The sequence below is a fragment of the Solea solea genome, chromosome 8, assembly GCF_958295425.1.
Source record: "Solea solea chromosome 8, fSolSol10.1, whole genome shotgun sequence".
NCBI lineage: Eukaryota > Metazoa > Chordata > Actinopteri > Pleuronectiformes > Soleidae > Solea > Solea solea.
Genome location: NC_081141.1, coordinates 18,515,193 through 18,523,320, shown reverse-complemented (window position 1 = coordinate 18,523,320; position 8,128 = coordinate 18,515,193). Strand labels below are relative to the sequence as shown.

The 8,128-nt window shown below is 39.7% G+C and overlaps 1 long non-coding RNA gene across 1 annotated transcript; it reads right to left on the bottom strand.

The window, feature by feature from the left end:
- Window positions 1-1,318: 1,318 nt before the first annotated feature.
- On the bottom strand, window positions 1,319-7,916 carry LOC131463955 (uncharacterized). The gene is made up of 5 exons (XR_009241128.1): window positions 7,701-7,916; window positions 7,478-7,544; window positions 7,345-7,380; window positions 4,820-4,975; window positions 1,319-1,346 (listed from the first exon to the last, which is right to left on the bottom strand). It is a non-coding gene; the product is annotated as an uncharacterized LOC131463955 (long non-coding RNA).
- Between the last annotated feature and the right edge of the window lie 212 nt (window positions 7,917-8,128).

Sequence of the window (8,128 nt, the reverse complement as noted above, 5' to 3'; positions counted from 1 at the left end):
TATTCTGTAAACTCCATCTTTATTTCAACTGCCTGGCACATGGCATAGGCATGTTTTGTTAAGCAGGACGTTTGAGTAGTCTTGTTCAATTGACATCTTTTATTGGGCATTTTATTTTTTAGTCATTATTCATTGGTAATTCATTATGCAAAAATAAATGAAATAATGTATGATTGCTATTATTATTATTAGTGCACATACATTTTAATTGCTTAGTTTTGTGCAAACAATTCATTTGATAATGATTACGACACAACACATTGTGGTATTAAAGATGCACCTTTTAACCAGTGGGGGGCAGCAGCAAACCGACATGGAGGAGTCTGATTTTCCTCTACCTCCCATGAAGATAAGTAGTGTGCCTCATGACAAACCACATCTACTGCATATACAGTAAATCTGTGCCATGTAAAACTGTATAACTCACACATTAAGAATAAACATAAGAATATACATTTTATGTACACTCTTCGTTGTTCCAATGTAGTGCAAAGTAGTGGAGTGTTATTTGAAGAATAAAATGATCAGTCAATGTCTGTTTTGCTCACATTTTTATCTTGTGGGGTATGATTGAAGAATAAGCATCATTTTAGAAGTACCACAGATGCAGATTTCTTTCAGTGTGTTTTGTTTGGAATGAGTGTCAGAGGTTTCAGCTGGTGACTGTGTTATTCCTTTCCAGTTTAGCTGGCCTGTAAACTGTTATGGGAATTACCATGGAAAGCCACAATAATGGGGGACACCCTAACATGCTGGAACATTTGACGTTTTCCTGCAAGTTTCCCATATACACACAAACAAATATGTGGTGTCAAGCTGGTTGCTACAGTGCTATGGAGTCAACTTTACACACATTAAACCCTTGCGGATAAACAAAAAATAAAAAAAAACTGAGAAATCACATAAGTATACATAAGTATTCACATCCTTTGCCATGAAGCTCAAAATTGAGCTCAGGTGCATTCTGTTTCCACCGATCATCCTTGAGATGTTTCTGTAGTTTAATTGGAGTCCATGTGTGGTAAATTCAGTTGATTGGACATGATTTGGAAAGGCACACACCTGTCTATATAAGGTCCCACAGTTGACAGTGCATGTCAGAGCACAAACCAAGCAGGAAGTCAAAGGAATTGTCTGTAGACTGCCTTGTCTTGAGGCACAAATCTGGGCAAGGTTACAGAAAAGGTTCTGCTGCTTTGAAGGTCCCAATAAGCACAGTGGCCTCCATCATCCATAAGTGGAAGAAGTTCAGAACCGCCAGGACTCTTCCTAGAGAGGGAACTTGGTCACCACCTCAGGGAGGTGACCAAGAACCTGATGGTCACTGTCAGAGCTCCAGAGTTCCTCTGTGGAGAGAAGAGAACCTTTCAGAAGGATAACCAAATGTGATTGACACATCATCTGGGAGGAATTTCTCTTTTCTCTGAGTATGTACAGGCCTTTAGGGTTAGGGTTAGAATTGGGTTAAGGTTAGGGTAAGAGGCTAGGGAATAAATGTTGTCTATAAAGGTCATCACCAGGGGCGGCTGGCCCATAGTGGGCGACAGTGCACCGCCCTCCTTAAGCCACACGAAAAAAAGAGAGAAAAACAGTTTATTTTGCCGGTCTAAGTCTTAATAATATTGTCTAATCAGCAGCCTGAATATCGCTGTGACGTTCAGCATCCTGAGGTTCACTCCCCCCCACCCCCAAAAAAACTGATGCATCACTGAGACCTCCCACGGCCGAGCGGACATGGCCTAATGCCGGCGGAAACGGAAATGCCTCCGTTCGCTTCTCTGTAAGTTGTGCTAACTTTACCAGCGCTTAATTGCCGATTTCATCTTGGAAAAAAAGTACAAACAACTTTCTCTCACTGCAAAAAAAAGCCGTTTCATAGAAGAAATGCTTCGGCTTATATAACTCGACCTGACCAGTCAAACGTCGCCATAAAACAGCAAACGAAAAACAGGAGCTGGTATGAGAAGAAGGACTGGCTAACTGGTTGCACTCAGACCAGTGCCATGTTTGGTTTTCCCTGCCTCCTCTTTCAGATGCTGGACACTGAACAAGCCTGGATTCAGACAGGTAATACAGAATTAAAAGATTTATCTGAATAATAATAATAATAATAATAAACACAAACAGACAAGGATACATGTTTCAGAGCAGAGAATGTTGCGTGATGTGAAAGCTCATGGTCAGTAACATTTTCCTGTGGGGTGAAAAAGTCAAGAGAGCTTTTTTTTCCATGCACATTGAAAATTAAAGTTTATTAGAACAGGAGAAAATGAATTTAAAAGGAGGTATGAGACCAATGTGTGTTCTGTTTTAGGTCATAGAGAACATAGAGGAGGAGAAAATGACTCAGTCCACAGGTTCATTTAGTCCAGTTTGGCGGAGAATATAAGAAGTGTGCCAGAATAATTATCAAAACGAATTATCCATGCTTTATAACTCAACTTGCAGTGTGGGATATGTTGTTAGACAAAATACAGAGTGCAAACTATCACAGCAATAAATGGAATTTATCACAAGAAAACATTCCTGGAGGAAAGTTCTTTTTCCAGAAACCCACACGGCCAAAAGGAAAATATGCAGATTCCATCCAACCAGCCAGCACGAATGATCGATCACTGAACTGCCAAACTGTCGTGCTACAATCCACATTCTCTGTTTTAAATTATTTGCCGACCATGAATGTCTGTGTAAAAGTTTATTAAAAATCCATCTAAAAGTTTTTGAGACAGACCAAGCAGCAAACATGCCTGTCAACCAAAATAAAATTCAGAAATGAAAAAATTAAATTTAACAAAGGCCACAAAATACAGAGCCTTGTATTTGAACTTGTACTATGAATTCTAACAGTGATCAAGAAAAAGGGAAACGCTTTCAGCTCTTTGAGCTGAACTACAAACAGTAAACAAAATTCTATAAAGTAAACAGAGAATACGTGTTAAACGAGTCTATTATGATCAAGGCACAAAAACCCTTTGAGTGCAACTCAGGGAAAATTCCGAAGTATAATATAATACTTATCGAAACTGATCATCCTTTACCTCTTAAGGTCAGATTCAAAAAACTGCCTCAGTTTAGAGGAAGTACTGTTCCAAGCAATTTCATACCACGATAACAGTGCAATATCACTTAGTGTGATCTTTTTCAGCTTTTGTTACCAAAAAACAGGTGTACACACTCATTGGCCACTTTTATTTCATCTCTAGGGCTTATGGAGAAGGGTCAGAAAAAGGGAGAACACAGTGCACTGCGTGTGCAAGTATAAGGCAAGTGAGTATTATGAGCTCAGTGTAATTTTATGTATATTTTCCAACTCCAAGCTATTTGAACATACATGCTAACTGGATTTAAACATTATCATGTGATATGTATTTATGTAATGAGGGAGGGTGTGGCCTGAAGAGATCAACACCCTATATCATGGTGTGCATAATTATTAGGCAGCTTTACCGCAGACAGAACGAGCCAAAAAGAGATTTATGAGACTTTGAAAAGTCAAACATTTTAAAATGCCTTTCAGACAGATGCAGCACTCTTAAAGTAGCATGATGAAGTGGCATGATCACTGCACAGTCAAACGTTTGCAAGAAAAAAAGGATGCAAATTAACTGCTAAAGACTTGAGGAGAATTAAACGTAAAGCTACCATGGTAACCATCAACCCCCAGTGTTATCATACTCCAGCAATGCAACCTACCTGAAGTCCAGAAGTACCAGGTGTTCAGTGCTTGGAGACATTGCCAAGGTACAGTAGGCTGAAACACGACCACCATTGAACAAGACTGGGCCAAGAAATTTATGAAGAAAGATTCTTGAAAGTTTTTATGGACAGATGCATGAGCCCATGTCTGGATCACTAATGGACAAAGAGCTCCACTTCAAGTCATGCTTCAGCAAGATGGAGTTGGGGAACTGGTATGAGCTGCTATAATTAAGGATGAGCTAGTTGGACCTTTTTGGGTTGAAGATGGACTTAAAATCAACTCCAGATCCTACTGCAAGTTTTTAGAAGATTCTTTCTTCTATCAATGGTACAGGAAAAAGTCTACATCATTCAAGAAGTCCATGATTTTGATGCAGGAAAACAGTCTATCACATGCATCCAAGTATTACACTGTGTTGCAAGCCAACAAAGACCTTAAAGATGGCAGGATAATGACATGGCCCCTTTGCTCACCTGACCTAAACCCTATTGAGAACTTGTGGGCTCTTCTTAAACATGACATTTACAGTGAGGGAAAACAATACACCTCTTTATCTGAACATTATTTGGGAGGCCATAACTCACTTTTCCTTTGTTAAATATTCAGGTTTGGGGTTTATTCACATTTTGGATTGACTGAGTGAACTGTATTTGTTCAGCAATAGAATTCATCCTCAGGAATACATCTTGCCTAATAATTGTGCATCCAGTCAGTCTCAGTGCAGGTGACAATTCTCTGGAAAATGGCTTGTTGATGTCAGAGGTCAGAGGAGAATGACCAGACTGTTTCAAAATGATAGAACGGCAAAAGTTGCTTGCAACAGTGACTCAAATGTTACAACCAAGGGATGCAAAATACCTCCTCTGAAGGAAACTTGATGAGCTTATTTTTTTTTACAGTATTCAAACATTTGAAACAGGGGTCACCACAGCAGATGATCTGCATATTTGGTTTGGCAGAGATGCCTGATGCAACCCTCCCATTTATCCAGGCTTGGGGACTAGCATTTGGAGTTGCTTTAAAAACTCTTTAGCAGGAGTTAGGAAATCTCACATGTTGACTTACAATATCAGGGGTGTCAGCTAGACATCTAGGTTCACAAATCACAACTCGTCTCACCTGTGACATTGACTGAGTGGATGACGGACTTTGGGACTTTGTGCCAGATGTCCACCAAGCTGGCCATGTGGATGACAACATCGGCTCCACGGGAGGCCTCCAACACATTGTCGTAATCATTGATATCCCCCTGAATGACCACCACCTTTGTGCGCTCTGAGGGGAAAAACAGCGAAGAAATGCGAGTCAAAATGTGGTGTCCTAAAAGCTCTACACAGAATTTAAACACAAGAAATAAACTACAAACATATGTTACGTGACAGAACACTGCTTTACTTCAGCAACTAAGCTGTTTGAAATAATTATATTTGTGTATAATGTCATTTTTTTGTCATTTTGAAATTTTTTGACAGTTTAACAATTTGTTAAATTTGTTGTATTGTTAAACTGTCAAAAAAGTATTGTTAAATTTATAACATTGTCACATTATACGTTTAAAAATACTTTTTTGAAGGTTTTCTCATTTTAAAGAGAATCTCCAGAGATATGTTTCCTTCCGTATCGCTCACATTAGGAGAACATTAATGCAACCAAAAGATAATGTTCTGTAAAAGAGTTGAATGAAGGTTGTGACAAAAGTAATGTTAGAGAAATGTTCTGGGAACCAAAAGAAAACGTTCTATAAAAGGTTGAGACAAAAGCAATGTAACGGGAACGTTCGGGGAACCAAAGAGAACGTTCTATAAAAGGTTGGGTCGAATGTGCAACCAAAAGCTACAGTTAGGGAAACTTAGGGCAAACCTTCAGGGAACTAATCATTGTTATCTGGGCCTGAATACTCATAAGCTTGGTTGTAACGAGTCTGTGAGTTGAAAAAAACAAATTCATGTCTTCCTCCGTCATGATTCTACCACGGCATTCTCTGGGCGCCGCACTGCCCGGCAGGCTATTTAAAGGTAGAGGTTGGTTAGGACTGTAGACGTGCAACAGCTTCTCTCTCTAAGGCAGAGGTTGGTTAGGACTGTAGACGTGCAACAGCTTCTCTCTAACCCGCCCATTTTTACCAAGTATGCATCGGAGGTGACTTAAGCGTACTTGGGATGGCCATGTATCCCAGAATACATTTCGGAGGAGCATAGCAGCAGATAATATAAATATAAATCTGAAATAAATATTTTTCTGAGGCGAGAAATTAGTCATTTAGAATTCAAACATGTGGTTTCTGTATTATGATCTGAGGTATTTATAGTTTGGCAGCGACATTTGTCGGAGGTGATAAGCTCAGCCTCTGCGGACGCTCGGCGCTCACTGTGCCCGGCACAGAGCAGCGTTACCTCGGCCTGTCCTGATGAAATGATCCGCTGGCTCAGACGTTGCTGTCATTAGATGCTCGGTGTGATCAATAGATTTGTTGTTGACGTGTTGATATGTATATATATATATATAAATATATACTACTCTACAATGCTGTAATATATCTATTTTCCACATTGTATTATTTGTATTGTATATTTTAATAGAAATAAATTAATAAATGAAGTTAAATATTTAAAATGTGAAAATAATAGCAATATATATGCATTTATTAAAAGTATTTCATGTGTTCATTTATTAACACCGTAGGTGGCGGTAATGAGGCTGCAGCACCTACAGCAGAACAATACATACATACTCACTTACTTGAGTATTGAGAAACAGCCACATACTTGTGTACTCCTGTACTTGTCAAGTATATACTCCCAGTGTACTTCTCAAGTATATACTCCCCAAGTAAGCAAGTACATACTTGCTTACTTGAGTATTGAGAAACGGCCTCAGTGATGCATCAGTGCGTATGACGAAATCATGTTGGGGCGAGCCCTCCCGGAGCCCATTGAAATGAATTGTAGGGTCCAAAATTAGAAAAAAAAAGAATCTCAACATGTAAATCTATGAGAGCATCTGGGGCGATTTTCAATCTGACTGAAATCGTCCCAAGGAGGCGCAGCTAAGTTTTTTTTTTGGTGGGGGGGAGTGAAACTCAGGATGCTGAACATCACAGCGATATTCAGGCTGCTGATTCAACAATATTATTAAGACTTAGACCGGCAAAATAAACTGTTTTTTCTCTCTTTTTTTCGTGTGGTTTAAGGAGGGCGGTCCACTGCCCTATAGTACCCCCTTGAATTATAAGAAGCACACTTAAGTACCCTCTAGAGTAGTCAACACATGCTGCCATTTATTTGTGCCCTTTAAAGTCTGCCTTTTGTAAGTAAATTGCTGATTAATACAACAGTAGACATTTGGAGTACAGCTACCGAACTGACGACCTGGTGGCAGGGCTGGACTGGGACCAAAAAATGGCCCCGGCATTTTGGCCATGGCGGCCCACCATGAAATATACTGTTTATACAAACAAATAAGACAATTAGGCCTACAGTAAGGCCATACATAAAATAAAGTGCTCCTCAAAGTGGCACCTTCAAGTATGAAAAAGAGAGAGAGATGCAGAGACAGGCAGACAAAGGAAAGAAAGAGAGCAGGGATCAGTTAAGTTTAAATAATATTTAGGTGAACAGAGAGATAATAGCTTATTTTGTACTTACATATGCTGAGACAAAGGATGCATTGACCTTGGTGCTCTGAGGGAGACAGAAAGCAGAGGTGAGGTCAGATATGCTAGATTAATCTGCTACTGTCTCTTCTAGAATTAAAATAAGAACTATTTAATAAACTCACAATGAAAGAAAAAGAACGCATATGAACTCCACATCAAGGAAAGGCAAACCTTCACTCCAAATATGCCCTAAGGGGAGAGAAAGAGAGGCCAGGTGGATCAAGAGAACAAAATAACACTGTAGCTAAAATAACACTGTAAGTTGGACACCAAGTCTACTCATAGTATTACTTGAAAACAGAGGCTATAAATGCAATTGTCACACACACACACAAACGCACACACCTCCTCAATCTGTCCTTGCTGGGTCTTGTGGGTCACCTCTCTCCTCCTCCTACCTGAATAGGTACTTGCACATGTGTCACTCCAACAGCCCCCTGTGCAGTCCCTGCTTCTGCACGTGAAGGTGATGATGCCTGCCTGAGGGCATTTCCAGGTCCAGATGTACGTCACTGTCCTTGCATAGTAGCCCTCGCTCCGGGCAAATCCATTCACATGCGAAGGAAAGCTGACCATTGACAGTTTTGATATTTAATGATTGATATTTTATGATTTTAATTTCTTATTTTCATGTATTTGTGTAGAAGTGAGCAACGGTTTAAAAACACAATGGTCTACAGCAGCAAAACCTAACAAAGTTGCCGGGGAGTGTATAACCACCTGTCAGAGTACTCCATAACAATTGCTGATCACATTTATGTTCTGCTCTGTTC